Source organism: Triticum aestivum, chromosome 3A, assembly GCF_018294505.1.
Source record: "Triticum aestivum cultivar Chinese Spring chromosome 3A, IWGSC CS RefSeq v2.1, whole genome shotgun sequence".
In the NCBI taxonomy this organism is placed as follows: Eukaryota; Viridiplantae; Streptophyta; class Magnoliopsida; order Poales; family Poaceae; genus Triticum; species Triticum aestivum.
The window spans coordinates 565,673,341-565,691,595 of NC_057800.1; positions in this window are offsets into that span (position 1 = coordinate 565,673,341).

Genomic DNA, 18,255 nt, shown 5'->3' on the forward strand with positions numbered 1-18,255 from the left:
CGAGCTTTTTCTCCGGCGATCCCCACGCCACCGCCCCGCCACTGCCCCCATCCTGAACCCTAAGATAGATAGTGGGGTACCTCTCCGGCGAGCCCCCCTCCCCGCTGGGGCTGGTTCTTCCTTCACCCCGGTGGCATCGGAGTGAAGTGTAGCTAAATCGGAGCAGCATCGCAAGCAAGAGCAAGAGCAATAAAAAGAGCAGACCAGGCAGGGGACCGAGAGCAAGAGCAGAGCAGCAGCGCGAGTGAGAGCTAAAGCAGCAGCAGGTCCTACTGATGTGGACGTCACCGCCGAGGGAGCGACATCGTGGAGGAAGTGGCCGGCGACGCCGCCATGGATGGAGCCGCGCCGTGTCGGCTCGGGACCGAGCGCCGGCAGCATCGTGAGATCGAATCAAGAAAAAAATGCGGCGATTAGGGTACAACCTCTTTGGTGGCGCCGATTAGGCCACAGCTTCATCCGAGGAAACTTTGATGATGATGCTCTTCCGATGGTGCAGGTGAAGACAGCGGTGTGGGAATGGAGGTGGCGTGAAAGACGAGGGGAATGTCGGGGCAGCTCCTTGGAGGTGGAGGATGGGGTGGCTGAACCGGCGGGATGATGAGATCGACGACGGATCCTCATTAGGTAGGGTGGATGAGGGACGTCGAGGTGTTGCTGTGGACGATGTCGTCGGGGAAGAGTCCGGCTGGGTGGCGGACGGAGCAGGGTGTGGGGTTTCGTCGCGGGTTTTCGCGGCCTCGGTGTACGAATGGGTGGGCGGATGGGATGGCAGTGGGGAACCATGGCTTAGAGACGCGCTTGTCCGAAATGTGGGGTAAGTTATGAAAGTACCCCCATCGATTTCAGGCGGTTCTTTCGGTTCAGGGGTACCACGGGTATTTCGCGTGTCGGGATTTCACAGGAGGTGGGAGTTTTCGCGCGTGTTGTAATTTCGGAATAGCAAGGCGCGGGTTGAGATGGAGGGAGTTGTCGGAGCACAACGAGACAAATATATATCTTAAATATTTCGGGCTAACAAGGCGCGGGTTGAAGAGGAGGGAGTTTCGCAGCACGATAGACAGAGATGCTAGCTTGAATTTTCGGCATAACAAGGCGCAGCTTGAAATTTCAGAAGAACAAGCTTAACGTGTACCCAAAAAAAGACAATTTGCACCTCAACACGCACAACACACACACAAACACCATTTAGACTAGAGTAAGGTACATGTGCATTGCATGCATGAGATTTGGCAACCAAATTATGAATAAATACCACATTATAGCATGCAAGCTTTGAGTCATATATGCATGATGTAGATGTTCGTTTAATTCTTATAGTTCATTTCATTCAAAATCATCTAGTTTTTATAAGAAAGCTAATCTATTTTAAGATTCATGGAATTGTGCGTCGTAAGACATAATGTAAAAACAAATAATGGCAAATCATGTAGAAAAAAATTTGGGCAATTCTGATACAGAAGATTCTAGAACAAATAAGAAGTGCTTGTGTTTTGATGTTTGTGCATTATGCTTAAGTTCAACCATGGGGTCTTCTAGATTATACATGTGGCAAAATCTGGTGGAATCTAGATGATATCCAACGGCCAGTAGTGCTCAAATTTGCCATCTTTGGACCATCGGATTCGCCTCATCCAACGACCATCTTTCAAAGTTAAAGTTACCCGCACACAATATAAAAATATATAATATATATAGGGGTATAGATATAGATATGTGCAAAAGTCGCCCATCATCTCCAATTAGAATAGTGTGTCCATGCACGGATGCGACGTGGCCAAATGATGTCTGCCATCGGTATCTCAAATTCAAATCAGTCCGACCTTGTTCAATGTGTATACATTACAACATGCTCGTTTCCAAACCACACCGTGCAGATCTCTGTTATATTCATGCATGCATGGGTTTCAAACATCAAGATCTCTTATTCAAATATTTGAATTCAACTTTACATTGATTGTGACCTCACCTATTCAGCTATTCTTTTACACCCACACAGTAGTCTTCTCTTTATAATTGTACCACTAACTTTCTCTCGTGCATGCATGCACACACACTACCAGTCCGCATTATCCATCGCACGCATGCAATCTTTTTCTTCGTGTCGGTCTCCCATGAAGGCACACACCAACACACATCCCCCTCTCCATCATATCGGGCATTCTTTATCTCTCACGCGTGCATGCACAACGATCGATGTTCCTCTATGTATGTGTGTATATAGCTAGGTCTTTCGTAGCTTTCCACACAAACCGATCAATCGATATATCCAGTGAGGTCTCACCCTCTTTCCCACGTCCACATCGATCAATCTATACCTCTCTATATAGGATTAACATATATAGCTAATACACCCACATTAATTATGTATCCAACGTCCCCCTCTCATCATCCATGCCTTCCGCTTCATCTCTCACACGCGTGCACAATGGCGAAGATAGGGGGCAGTAAGGGCCCTGCCCCCCTCCCCCACTAACATCACTATATATCAAGGCTAATATGAATGTGATCATTAGACAATTGCTGCTAAAAATGGTTTAAGTTCATGAATTGACCCTCCTCGTAAAGGATTAGCAATGCTTGGCCCCCTAGCTCATTTATTTTTCATGGCTCCGCCACTGCGCGCATCAGCGCACGTGTTCGCCCCCTCTCTCTAAATATCAATCTTGCACTTGTGCATTCCTTCATAGTCTCCCTCCACGCGGCCCCTCACACCATCTTCTAGCCCCCCACCGGATTTTGCCACATGTACAATCTAGCAGACTCCATGGTTGAACTTAAGCATAATGCACAAACCTCAAAACAACAGTGGTTCTCTTTTGTTCTAGAATCTTCCGTATCATAACTGTCCAAACTTTTTTCTAGTTGAATTGCCATTATCTGTTTTTACTTTATGCTTTACAACACACAATTCCATGAATCATAAAATAGATTAAGGGCTTCTTTGATTCAAAGGATTCTCAAAGGAATTTTGGAGGATTCTAATCATTAGGAATTTTTCCTATCTTGGTTGTTTGATTCGTAGTATTGTAAACACCATAGGAATTTTTCCATATGATTCATTTGCACTAGATTTCATAGGAAACATCCCATCCACTCAAACCTCTTTGAAAGAATTCTGCGTTTTTTCTATGCACAATCAAACACTCGTACAATCATGTAGGATTCAAGACGACATTCCACTATAATCCCATGTTTTTCCTATTCCCGCGTTCTTAGCTTTTTTATAAAAAATAATTGATTTTGAATGAGATGAACTATAAGAATTAAATGAAGGGATACATCAGGCATATATGACTTAGAGCTTACATGCTATAGTGTGGTATTTATTCATAATTTGGTTACAAAATCTGATGCATGCAATGCACGTGTACCTTACTAGTACTTCGAGTATGTGCAAAACACGTAAATTAGAATACCAATGGCACGCTACACAGTGTCTCTCTTACAGTTCATGAAGCCACGTGGCACATGTGTAGGCGTTGTCGCGACCTCCTTGCGTGGATTGATCACAGTGACGTGCTGCTGGTTCCAAAAGAATGTACTCGTCCTCCCTGAGCCATACTGGCGGTACATGCACGAAGCGAAGATGTGCACGCACGCCATGCACACACTCATTCCTCGCACGCACATGCGGGTACACGGGCGGACGCAATTTTGTACCAAGATCCACCCCATGTGATAATTTGACACGTGTAAAGTCATTCACTTCATTGATGGTCAATTAATACAGCGCATGCAAATTGAGTGGACGTGAGGGCGGAAGAAAGACATTATTACTCCACTGTGCGCATGTGAGTAGTTAAATCGTGGGTTGCTAGTAGTACTTCCATTGGTCTCCTTCATATTTTGTGCCAATTTTTGACAGCAACATAATATTTACGCATTTGAGCAGTGTAGTACTTGAAATTTATGTTCCGCTAAACTCATCGGGAGCCGTTTCGGGCCTCGAAACCAAAACCATCAATTAATCTTTACCTTGTTCCCATCACATTCGAAAGCCTGCTCACACCTACTAGTAGTACGTACCAAACCTGAACGTGTTCCCACTATGCAGGTATTAGTACTAGTGCTAGTACTTAGGTTATAAAAAGGGGAACTACCTAACTGAAAATCACTCTACCTTTCCTCCTCATAAGTGCTTCTTCTTCGTCCGTCGTTGCCATGGCCGGTGAGCAGAGCTCTAGGTCGAGAACTACTTGTAACAAGGGAGCGGCAACCAAGGCTGCAGAAAAAAAGAGGGCCCGCCGCCACACAGAGACCTCAAAAGATCTCTCACGGGCAGGCGATGGCTCCCAGGAGCGCCCTAGCCGCGGAGGCGAACATGCCGAGCCAGCGGAGCTGGAGTCGTTATCCCTCGACGGCATGCCCGATCAGCTCAATAAGCAGAAGGAGTTCATCCAAGGCTTGATGGAGTTACTGAAGGAGAGCCTCGATGACATGCCCGCTGAGCTCAATCAGCAGGGGGAGTTGACTGCCGGCTTGGTGATGCTGCTGAAGAAGAGCATTGCCTTGGAGAAGAAGGCGACCGGCGGAATCCTGCGACTTCGGGAGGACAATGCGAAGCTCTGCAATGAGATCGACCTGTTGAAGGAGAAGAACGCCGGCTGGAAGAAGCTGCATGAGAATAGTAGTTCCTCGATGAAGATGCTGCAGGCCCTCACCATGGAACAGAAGGAAGCGTTGGCAAAGCTCCACATCGAGCACCCGGCTGCTATCAAGGTACGTAATATGGCCGTGGAACAGATGATGAAGGCTCGCGTCGAGAAATGCCGCGTCATGGACACAATGATGAAGATGGCGGAGGATATGCGCAAGGAGATGGAGGTCGTGGAGGCGATGAAGAAGCAGTTACGACTCCGTGGCGAATTAGATCATTTGGGGTGATAATCTTCCTTCTTCTTTTGCTCCTGTGTTTCATCTTTTGCTTCGGGTGTTTCGCTGCACGTGGCACGTTCTCTGCGAGGCATGAATAGAACAATGTTTTTTAGGGAATGAATAGAACAATGCTAACAATGAGATGACTAGCAAATTAGATCATTTTTATCGCCATATGGCACTGGGTTGCCGTGTTTCGTGCTCCCCCGTCGCAGTACTACTCTAGTGGAAAACTTGAGTATACCGCACGGTTCTTTGCTCCTCCTCAATCAGGTCGTCGGCGCATTTATATGAGCAGTCAAATCACAAGGCCCCGCCTTCCAGCAATAATGAGCCGTCAAATCACAAAGGCCCTCACCTCCCGTGAAACCGACCAAGCTAGACTGCCCCGCCCTCTAGCCTTTTTAAAATGTATACTTTTGTACAGCAGTAGTATCGATGGATTGCGCCATGGAGCAAAACTTGAAATTAAAAAAAAGGTGGTACATATAGAGAGCGCTCTTCGCCAAATTATGCATATAGTACTATTAAAAAGGCTAGTCTTCCAGCACAACCCACCCCTCAAATAAAACTAAGAGGGTGCTTGGATACGTTTTAGTCCCATGACTAAAAGTAGTGGGACTAAAACATGCTAGCCTCACCCATGCTTGGATCCAAATACTAAAAAGGCTAAAATCAAGTTAATGAGCATTTATTATCCTCAAAACCCTCCAATCTAGAACTCGCCTGTGTTAAAGAAGAGGAGTTAAATGAGTAGAGAGAGGACTAATCCACATTTTAGTAGGGGTACCCCTAACTAAAAAAATTTAGTCTCAAGACTAGTTTTAGCCCCTCTTTAGTCAGGGGTGCTTGGAACTTTAGCCTCTTAAAGAAACTATTTTTAGTTAGACTAAAATAAGTCCCTTGGATCCAAGCACCCTCTAAGCATCCTGGAATTCTTTGACAAAACTAAGCACCCTGAAATTCTTTGACAACTAAACTGCTGGCTATATGATGTTGGTCATATATATTGTACGTATATAATGTGAAGAAACGAGTGGTAGTATTATACCAACTAAAAGATGAAATGTAAGAAATACTAGTATGTACGTACTGAAGAGTTAAAGTAACAAGAAGAAACATAACATAGTTCTGCTGGGGGATCAGCACAACACACCCCTCAAACTAAATTAAGCACACCTGAAATTAAACTTTTCAACTATTCCGGTAGACACTTTATTAGAACCACCATGAGCAACGACACTGCCACCTTACTCGGAGTCCTCGTCCACGTCCTCGACTTCGTCTTTATCCCTCTTCCTCTTGGCCGATACTTCTTTGCTTGAACCGCACACTTGGTTGTTGCTCTTCATCCAACCCTTGTAGATATTGAGGCAAAGGTAGCCATCCATTGCAGCGTAGTGGATGTGGTCTATATCTAGTACATTCCGCTGCCATGCATGACGATGAAACGAGTAATGAGGTTTCTCCAGTTTACCGTACGAAGGATGAACCATGGCTCCTGCCAGGGTCAGCATTGAAGGCTGACAAGAGGACACCAGCCAATTCTTCTGGAGGTCGAAGGTGTTGCCTACAACGAGGCCTATCCGACGCAGGACTTCTTTGGCGTTACCAAAGTCTACAGTAACGAATTTCACTGTTTTGTCCTTGAGGAATTTCTTAAAATCCTGGCACTCAATGTCGGCATGGCATATGTGGTAGACCAAGCAAACGTTATGTACGCAAACCTGGATCACGGCAGGCTTCTTCCTCTCTTCGTCCTTTAGATCCTTCTCTCGTCCCAGGATTGTGGTGTACTCAACATCTAGCCCAGCAGCCCACTCATCATCTGAGTTTTCGAACATGCGTTTGAAGTGAGAAAGGCATCCTTTCATCATCGCGGAAGAACGGGTGTAGATGACGTCGAACTCATTGCCGGTGATGGTTCTAACCTTGTACTCACCGTCGATCGTGGAGGCACTTGTATGGAGGTGGTCAGGAATCTGGGAGACTCACGCCGGTCGTAGCGCCGCAGTTAAAATGATAATGGCAAGTCAAATCACGGGGCCCCACCTGTCCAGCAGTAACTCGCTATCAAATCACACAGCCCTACGTTTGCAGCAGCCTACTCCCTCGTCTTCTCGCGTCTCTGTCGAACCGACTAGGCGGAACTGCCCCGCCGCCTACCACGCAGGAAAAGCCCTGCCCTTGACTTCTAAATAGTATACAGTATACTAATTTTGTATCCATGGATTGCGCCCGCACCATGGAGCAAAGCGTCTAGAAAACGGAGGAGAGACGGTGGTCTTGCAATAGAGAAGAGGGAGAGGCGAGACGGTGGTTTTGGAATGGAGATGATGGAGAGGAGAGGAGGTGGTTTTGCAATGGAGAAGAGGGAGAGGAGCGTGCGGCAGTGATTTAGGATTGGACGAGAGGGCCGGCGCGCTCTGACTGGATCAAAATCAAAATCAATTTACCCTTCAATTAAGAAAGCGACCCCACATTAACTAGTCTCCCTTTTATTCTGGGTCATAATTCACCATGATTTTCGCACATAAAATATATGTTATATGTTGTATACAAGGCCACTATCAAAATTATAATTTGCAACTATACAAGGCCACTAAAATTAATCGAGGCAAAATTGATGGCGTTTGCCTCGTACTAGCACCCGAGGACATTAATATCCCTTGTGTGCATGCGGGAGTGAGAAGGTTAGCTTGCATTCCCAACATTAATCAACCAATGAGGAGTAAGAGGGTTGGCTTGTTGTGCTTGGGAGAGAAAAAACACATTAGTTAACACGACAATCAAGGTGACAAGCTAGCTTGCAACATTGACTTAAACATAGCATTGATTTTTACCTTGGTGTCTGTAATATGAGTTTGTGGCCTTGTATACAAAAATGGAGGGAGTATAATTTGAAAATACATTCAGATACGAACCAAACGATACAATTTTTCGTGACATGCATTCACATTTTGCTTGTCAAATACAGTACGTGGTCAAACTTTGACCCAAAATACACGAAACAACAAAAAAATACTTCTAAGACCAGCGCCGCTCTTCCGCTCTTCTCCTCTTAAACCACTGCCGCTCCTCTCCTGTTCCAATCTAAATGCAACGCCGCTCCTCTCCTCTTCCATTCAAAACCACCGCCCCTCCTCTCCTGTTCTAGTCCAAAACCAGTGCTGCTCCTCTCCTCTTCCATTCAAAAACCACCGCCGGCGAGTGAAGGTGCTGTGGAGAAGTAGATCGATGGAGGAGTACAACCGATACATGAGGATCGCAGACGGCGACCCTGTGAAGCTAGCTAGGATGTTGGAGATACAGTCTTGGTTTGACAACAAGGACCAACTAGAGGCGACAGTGACATCCATGGCCAAATATCTGCAACAGAGTGAAAAGGCAGCGATACTCCCGGAGGGAGTCGCGCCGGAGTACATAGAGCTGCTCCTCTGGGCCATGGAGCAAATAGATTCACCGAATCCGATCGTGAGGGAGCGGTGGTGGGAGTATTGATCCCAGATGGAGCATCCACCAGAGATTGAAGGATCGAGTATCTACAGGGTGCCGTTTGTGAGGGTGTCCTTCCAGAGCGAACCGGTGGAGTCTTCATTGACCGAACCCAACTGCAAGAGGAGAAAAGCAGTTGGCCCGACGATGCTTCCCCGCCATCGTCTCCCTCGCCATTCACATCGTCTCACGGGGCGGCTGTCTGCCGCCGAGGAATAGGAGGGGGCTGCCCCCCCCCCCCAGCCCAATAGTCGGGCAGGTTGTGAATTGTTAGGAGGAGCTTAGGGTTGTCAGTATTTGTAGGTTGTGAATTGTGTTTTGTGTTGTGTATTTTTAGAGTACTTTCAGATATGAATGTCTTTTGAATTTCAGATTTGCAGTATTGAGCATATAAAGTATTTTATGAATTCTAGAGATTTATTTTTAGCACTTAAAAAATGTAGTTTCATAGGAGTATAAAAGTGCAGTCAATGTGATCCTCAGAGAAGAAACTGCAAGTTTCAGTTTCATATAAGAAACTGCAAGTTCAGTTTCAGATAAGAAACTGCAACTTTCAAAGGCAGAGCATTTATATTAACACGGCCTTTTCAAACAGGGTTAACATCATGTTGGAAGTTTTATTCATGGTCGAAAATGGAACTATCAGCCAGTTAACATCATGCTGATCAACATTCACGCATAGCACATCTTCATATGATGCACAGTCAAAATGCCCACACAATGTCGAGTGTGTGAAACACAGAGAAAACGAGGGACGAAGTTTTGCCAAGTGTTGGACGTGGTTTTGGGCTGCCCCGTCTAGGCTTTCATTTTTAAGCAGCCCACGACCTCGGATGGGAGGTCCATAGGCATGTTTGTATTTTCTTAGGGCCGTCATATATCGACCGGCCTATGGACCTCCCATCCGAAGTTTTATTTTTGGCAGCCCAATTTATGTATTTTTTTTAAGAAAACATAGAGGTCTGTTCTATTTTTCTATATAAGAATAGGAACGCCAGGTCCAACTTATGTTTCCCTTCTAACTATATTATATATATTTAAATTATTTTATATGTTGACTGTTTAGTTCACATACTCCCTCCTTTTCGGTTTATAGGGCTTATCTCAAAATTTTAGTTTTTCCATTTTATAAGGCTCAATTTGGTTGTTTTCCATCACATGTTCAGATTCCAAGGTGCATTAAATCATTGCATGCAAGTATTAAGAGAAAATTGACCAATGCATGTACTTTATGCATGCATGCATTGCAATTTATGCATTGATAAACATAATTTTTTGAGGAAAACAAGTGCATTAATAAGGTGCTTTTGCAAACTACAAAAAGTATTCCACCATTCATCATCTACCTTGATTGGTGAGATTTTTGAATTCAGACCTATAAACCGAAAAGGAGGGAGTAATTGGCAAATAGATCTCCCGCCACCCCCCGCCTCCTGACTCCGGGCGCGCCTGCCCCCCTCAGCAAGTCTGCTCGCGCGCCCCATGGAGTCGCCGGCCATATCCACAGGGGAATGGCTGGAAGACAGGCAGATGTACAAGATGCATCTCCCACATGTCTACAAAGCCTTCCCGCAGATGCTCCAGCCGCTCGACTCCGTCGCGCCGGCGGTGCTGCGGGAGACTCGAGGGAGGAGATCGAGGGAGCAGGCGATGCGGATCCGCGACGACGCTCTCTCCTTGACCCAGTGCACGCGCGAATGGAGGGAAGCAGAGGAGGAAGCTGTGAGGGAGGAAGCCAAGGAGGGACCGAATCCATTCTCTCACTCGCGCAGGTATGCTCGGATGTGCAAGGATCATGTGGATTGGGAGCTGCTGAATCTAGCCCTGCGGATCTACTTCGAAGGAGATTTCTTGGAGAAGCACAGGATGCCCCACCCCAGTGAGCCGCCAATTGCGTTTGTTCGATGGGCGAAAGGAGAAGTGAATTCAGGAGATCCACGTCATGCTGCAAGATGGGAATGCTTGACTGGACTCCTGCCCACTAGCACGCCACCGGAGCCAGAGCAGGTGGATCCCCTACCTTACCTCTCCCTCAAACCTGCAGAAGATTGAAATTAGGCTTGCAATCTGCTTCAATTGAGCTGTCTGGTGGTTATTTCTGCTTCCTGGGAGACAACATCTGGCTGGAGGATGAGAAGGAACCAAGAACTCCGATGAATTTCCCCTATCACAATGGGGGGAGCGCCGGTTGGGCAGTGGTACGGCCCACCGCCACCCCAAATGGAGGCACAATTTGGGCAGGCTCCTGTAATTGCCCAAGATCAATCTACTGGTGGTTCTGACTCTCAGATCAGTAGGAAACCTCAAGGCAAGAATTGGCAAAAGAAGAGATAGGACATCCAGAAAAGTGCTCCTGCCCCTACTTCGGGCCTTATGGCATACTCTGAGGTGATCTGCTACAACTGTGGGGAACCAGGGCATCATTTGGATAAATGTGTCAAGCCCAAGAGTTGTTTTATCTGCAAAATGGTTACCCATAAAGTTGAGAATTGCCCTGTCAGAAGGAAAACCCACAGTTCTGCTAGATATGTTGGAAGTGCTGCTCCAGGATTATGTCCGCCATTGACAGAATTTTCTGTGACACGGAATTACGTTTCTTTCCCCTTTCTAGTTGTAGAGCTCTACCCAGATGTGGTAGTAACCACACTCCTTTGCTCTGGGACTCTGGTCTTAACCAAACTCCAAAGAGCAATAGTTTTAAATTTGAAAAGTGGTGGTTGCTTAGAGAAGATTTTACTGAGCTAGTCAGGAAAATCTGGAATGAGCCTACTGGGAGCAGCTGTCCCCTAGAAAATTGTCAGATCAAAATCAGGAGATTTAGAAGAACTACTAAAGGGTGGAACTCCAATGAGGAAGCTAATCTTAGAAGATACAAAGGCTTCTCCTCCTTGAGTTTGATTCTCTAGATATTAAGGCAGAAACCACTGACCTCTCTGAGGCTGAGACTAATCGATTAAACTTTGTCCATGGAGAGCTCAAGAAAATTTGGCTTCAAAAAGAAATCAAAGCCAAACAAAGGTCTAGAGATAGGAACATTAAGCAGGGTGATAAAAATACTGCTTACTTCCATGCAGTAGCTAACCAGAGGAGGAGAAAAACCCTCATTCACTCACTTGATGGCCCTAATGGCCCTGTTACTGAGGTAGATGAGATGCTGAAAGTGGCTACTGACTTCTACAAAGACCTGTTTAAGAAAGAAAACCCTTCTGGGTTCTCTCTATAAAACAATTTTTTTCTCTGCTTCTGAAAAAGTCTCTCCTGCTGAAAATGAGCTGCTAGAAGCCCCTTTTTCGGAGACAGAGGTGAAGGAAGCCATTTTTAGCTCTTATCCTGATGGGGCTCCTGGTCCTGATGGGATTCCCTTCTTGTTTTACCAGCATTTTTGGGACTTGGTGAAAAATGCTCTCTTAGATCTTTTCCAAGCCTTTCATAAAGGAGAGTTGGATCCAGCAACTTACTCATGGGGGGTCTGTTGGGGTCAAGATAAATAACTGTGAAAGTGATTTTTTTCCTTGCTGGTAAAGGCCTTAGGAAAGGTTACCCCATCTCCCCGCTTTTGTTTAATTTAGTAGTGGACGTTCTTACTAAAATGCTGAGCAAAGCTGCTGATTATAGTCTGATTGCAGGGCTCTGTCCTATGGTTTGCCCTGGTGGCATCATCTGCCTTCAATATGCAGATGATACCATCCTTTTCTTAGACAATGACTCCACACATGCTAGCAATCTGAAAATTGTTCTAACCTGGTTTGAACAAGTTTTAGGCATGAGAATCAACTACTCTAAAAGTGAACTCATCCCTATCAACATGGATAATCAGGAGTTAGCTAACTTCCTCTCTATTCTAGTCTGTAATAAAGGTAACTTCCCCATTAAGTACCTAGGTATCCCTCTCCACTATGATAAACTGAGGAGAGAGGATATCCAACCCTTCTGGATAAAATCATTAAAAGGATTGCTGGGTGGAGGGGCAAACTTCTCTCTTACAGAGGTAGATTGATCCTCATACAACCTTGTTTGGCTAGCATTCTAGTGTATCTCCTCTCCTTCTTCAAGTTCCCTAAATGGGCAGTGAACCTCATCAATTCTCAGATGTCCCATTGCTTGTGGAATGATTTTGAGGGAAATAGGAAGCTACACCTTGCTAATTGGGCCCTAGTCTCTATGAAAAAAGATTTTGGAGGCCTAGGCATACCTAACCTCCAAGAAATTAACATCTGTCTTCTAGGGTCTTGGATTAAAAGATTCTATGAGGAAGACCTGAAACCCTGGAAGCTTCTTATTGCCCACAAATACCTAGGAAATAAACCTAATATTTTTGTCCCTTCCTCCAACCCTAAGACCTCTAGATTCTGGAAAGGATTAAAATCTATTATGCATGCTGTGAAATTTGGCTACAGATGGAACATAGGGGATGGGAGCAGAACCAGGTTCTGGGTAGATACTTGGTTTGGCACATCCCCCCCTAGCAGTCCAATTTTGGCCTATTTACTCTGACTGCAATGATCTTAACAAAAGTGTCAATGAAGTTTGGGACGGTCAATGCCTAAAACTCTCTTTTAGAAGGAACTTTAGTGATAGTCTCATGGAACAATGGTTCCAGTTGGAGGAAATTGCCAAAAGCATTACCTTTACTGTTGAGCTGGATGCCCTGATTTGGTAGCTGGACAATAAGGGAAAGTATTCCTCTAGCTCCCTCTATCATGTTATCAACTTTAGAGGGGTTCAACCCGTGTTTATCCCTACTGTCTGAAAATTGAGAGTTCCCCCTAAAATTCATGTATTTCTCTAGCTTCTCTCCAAAAACAAATTGATGACTAGGGATAACCTTAGGAAGAGACACATCATCAAACCCCTTGATTGTGTTTACTGCTTGGAACAAGAGTCTTGTTCTCACCTATTTTTTGAATGTATAGTTGCTAAACATCTCTGGGCCCACATTGAGGAATTCTCTAGTCAGATTGGCTCATCCTTCGAATCTGTCGCCGGATTCTGGATTGCTACCAAAAAGTTCTCAGTTTTAAACATTGTTAGCTCAGCTGTCCTTTGGTGCCTCTGGAAATATAGAAATGTTATAATTTTCAGTAACACCTCCTGGATTTCCATTCCACAGGTCTTGAGGTTGATCAGGAACATGGTGAGGAACTGGGCGATTCTCTCCTCCGGATCGGACAAGGACAAGTTGACGAGCTTCGTGGAAACCCTAACAAGATCCCTCCAGAAACCGTTGGCGATCACTTGTGGCTGAACAAGGCTCGACCTGCTCTGGGGCTGGACCCGTGGGCTCGTCTCAAGATCTCTGATGAAGATGATGGGCACCTGGCGCCGAAAAAGAGGGACATCCACCATGCTACGCCTTCCAGCCCGGTGTCTCCGCTTGCTTACTGGTCACCGCAGGCTGACACGGCCCCTCGGCTGAAGACCATGAAGGCTTCGCTGGACCCTCCTTGTGTCATTTGAGTGCTCTATCCGCTCTGCCTTTGGCACCGCTCGGGTGATTTGTGTTATTCAGAGAACTTGTTCATCCACCCCCCCTAGTTTGTAGCTTTTCTACCTTTGCTTTCGAACTGCTCTTTGAGCTGCTGTATCAGAATATGTTGTGGTTTTGTTCTCAGCAATGGAACCGGGGATATGCTCCCTGTTTTTCTAAAAAAAATTATTTTATATGTTATTATATACTCCCTCTGTTCCTTGATATAAGGTGTATAGATTTTTGAGAAAAAGTCTGAAATGTAAGGTGTATTGCGTTGCACCACTCGTCTAAATAATGCTTTTAGGGATTTGACTACATTTCCTTATATTAGGCAAGCTCCTCTATTTTCTCATGTCAATTAGTCAGGTGTAATCTCGCCCAAAACTTGGGAAATTTTCCCTCCACATGCGTTCTTTAATTTCCGTGCCAAAAACTATACACCCTATATTAAGGAACGGAGGGAGTATTATTTTTATTGTCATCATATATTTAACAGATACTTACATATGTAAGAAAACAATATCCCACATCTTATTAACTTATAAAAATAATTTCTTAACAAATAAAATCCTGGATTGTTTTGGCACGAAAATCCTAGTGATTGTGTACAAAAGCTTGGTAAGATTTAAGGACGAATGTAATAATATCACATATTATTTAAATATATTTATAACAAAATGCTCAGCCCCTTTTTATTTTTTGATAACATTGCTGGCCGAACCCAACATTATAATTAGAATTAGCCCAGCAAAATCGTGTATTTCGAGAAAGTGCAAATGGCTTGTAATTTTTTAGGAAATAAAATAAACAGGCCGCATGGACGCTACATTATTTGTTCACCCAGCCCAGCTAATGGTTGTAATTGAAAAAAAAGATCAAATTGACTGTAAATTCTACCACGCAAAAAAAAGACTGTAAATTCTGAAAAAATGGGTTGAATACGTGCCACATTTTTGGAGGCTGAAATGTGGGCCAATAGGTCGAAGCCAATGCAAGTCGTTGTCAATTTAGTCAACAAATGATTCTGACATGTTAGCCGTTGGATTTACATCCAATGACCGGCATCCATCTTCAATCTCTTGTCTTCTTCCTCCAGCGCCGCCGGGACCACCTCCCGCCTCCTGCTGCTAGCAGCTCTGCTTAGCACGCTTCGCTATGAAGCGCTACTCCACCGTTGGCCAGGCCATCCCTCCACCCCTCCACACCTCCTGTTCTTCTCCACTGACTGCCGAACCACACCGCACTAGAACCAGTTAACCCTCGTACACCTCTCTGCCTGCGACTCTACTCTCGTGTCTTCCCATCTCCGGCTCGTTGCTGTCCGGGGCCTCGCCGTCGTCCACCACCTTGGATGCGCTCGGCGCGGCGTGGTCAACGTGGTCAACAAACGACACCATCGGAAGTAGACTGTGTGTGGAGAGGCTGACAGCTAGGTCCACAGCCGCACACAAGGAAATGCCTCCTTATTACGCGCAAAATAATGATTCCTCCACCTTACATCTGGGACCCACCGGAAGGGCCTCTGTATTTCGCGAAATAAAGTGCCCCCCGCTGATATGTCGGACCCACCAGCTATCTTCACACGCAAGGAAGTGCCTCCTTATTACGCACAAAAAAATGAATATTCCCCCTGCCAGCTGGAACCCAGCATAGTGGGAGGCTGACTTGTGGGCCTACCAAGTTGACGGGGATGGAGGGCTTTGTCAAATTAGTCAATATGAACGATTCTAGCTCCTGTTACCATACGATGTTCATCCAACGGCCGTAGTGCTTCTTCAACCTCTGGTCTTCTTGCTCCAGCCGCCCAAACCAGCGCCGGTCGTGCCGCGTGCTCCTGCCTCCTATGGCCGGTTGTGATGCTGCGGAGGCCTCACCGCCCCCTACTACTCCCACCGCTGGCCAGGCCATCCCTCTACTCACCCACACCCCCTGTTATTCTGCGGCGACAGCAGCCTCACACCGCAGCCGGACCAGTGAACCCTCGTACTCCTCTTCGTGTGGGCATCCACCGCTGCGTCTTCCCCGGCTCCGAGTCGTCCCCTTCCTAGTCCTTGTTGTCATCCACCGCCCTGGTGCTCTCGGCGCGGCGTGGTCAACGTGGTCAACGGCCGACTTCCATCGGAAGAGTACTGTACGTGGAGAGGCTGATAGCTGGGTCCACGGCAGCCACAAGGAAGTGCCTCCTTATTACGCGGGAAATAATTATTCCTCCACCTGATAGCGGGGACCCACCGGACGGGCCACCAGTATTTTGCGAAAAAAATTGTTTCCCCCTAACTGTTGGGACCCACCGGACGGGCCACCGTATTTCGCGAAAAAAACGTTCCCCCCGCTGTCAGCTCGGACCCACCGAAAGTGCCTCCTTATTAAGCACAAAAAAATGAATACTCCCCCGGCTAGCTGGGACCCACCTTGCTGGGAGGCTGACTTGTGGGCCTACTAAGTTGACGGGGACGAAGGGCTTTGTCAACTTAGTCAATATGAACTATTCTAGCTCCAGTGACCGTACGATGTCCATCCAACGGCCGTAATGCTTCTTCAACTTCTGGTCTTCTTGCTCCAGCCGCCCAAAGCAGCGCCGGCCGTGCCACATGCTCCTGCCTCCCGTGGCCGGCTATGTTGCCGCAGAGGCCTCACCGCCCCCTACTATTCCCACCGTTGGCCAGGCCCTGCGGCGACAGCAGCATCATACCGTAGCCGAACCAGTGAACCCTTGTAGTCCTCTTTGCGCGGGCTTCCACTGTCACATCGTCCCCTTCCTAGGCCTCGCCGTCGTCCACCGCCGTGGTGCTCTCAGCGCGGCATGGTCAACGTGGTCAAGGAACGACTTCCATCGGAAGAGTAGTGTACGTGGAGAGGCTGCCAGCTGGGTCCATGGCCACAGCCCAGTTTTTTGTGATTTGCCAAGTAAGTCACTTTGTCAGGCATGTTGGGCTGCAAATCTTTCAAGACGAGGAGAGCTTTCATTCGGCTGGCCGAGAAAATGGCCCGTCAGTAATGAGAAATGGGTTGTACATTTTTAAAACACATCAAACCGGCAATTAGTTTCAAATATCTTTTTTTCATTTCAAGATTTTAAATTACATTAATTTTTATGCGTGGAGAATTTGTTGGATTTTATATTGATATACATTTATTTTTAAAATCAGTTTGAATGTGAGTCGAAATTTTGGGATTAAAAACAGTTCGGACCGCACCGAAATATGCAAAATTTCGTATAATTTTTTAACCGTTGCCACAATATGGGCTGTAATGCTAACAAAAAGAATATGGGCTCCAAAAAACCTTAAGAATTAGCAAATGGGCTGTAAATTATTAGAAATAATGGCAGATGGACTTTATGTTGTTTTCCACATATTTGAGGCTTTCCTAAAATAAGGTTGACGCACAAGCATGAAGGAAATATGCCCTAGAGGCAATAATAAAGTTATTATTTATTTCCTTATATCATGATAAATGTTTATTATTCATGCTAGAATTGTATTAACCGTAAACATAATACATGTGTGAATACATAGACAAACATAGTGTCACTAGTATGCCTCTACTTGACTAGCTCGTTGATCAAAGATGGTTATGTTTCCTAACCATAGACATGAGTTGTCATTTGATTAACGGGATCACATCATTAGGAGAATGATGTGATTGACTTGACCCATTTCGTTAGCTTAGCACTTGATCATTTAGTTTGTTGCTATTGCTTTCTTCATGACTTATACATGTTCCTATGACTATGAGATTATGCAACTCCCGTTTACCGGAGGAACACTTTATGTGCTACCAAATGTCACAACGTAACTGGGTGATTATAAAGGTGATCTACAGGTGTCTCCGAAGGTACTTGTTGGGTTGGCGTATTTTGAGATTAGGATTTGTCACTCCGATTGTCGGAGAGGTATCTCTAAGCCCTCTCGGTAATGCACATCACATAAGCCTTGCAAGCATTGCAACTAATAAGTTAGTTGCGAGATGATGTATTACGGAATGAGTAAAGAGACTTGCCGGTAACGAGATTGAACTAGGTATTGAGATACCGACGATCAAATCTTGGGCAAGTAACATACCGATGACAAAGGGAACAACGTATGTTGTTATGCGGTCTCACCGATAAAAGATCTTCATAGAATATGTAGGAGCCAATATGAGCATCCAGGTTCCGCTATTGGTTATTGACCAGAGACGTGTCTCGGTCATGTCTACATTGTTCTCGAACCCGTAGGGTCCGCACGCTTAACGTTACGATGATAGTTTCATTATGAGTTTATATATTTTGATGTACCGAAGGTTGTTCGGAGTCCCGGATGTGATCACGGACATAATGAGGAGTCTCGAAATAGTCGAGACATAAAAATTGATATATTGGATGACTATATTCGGACACAGGAATGGTTCCGGGAGTTATCGGATATAAA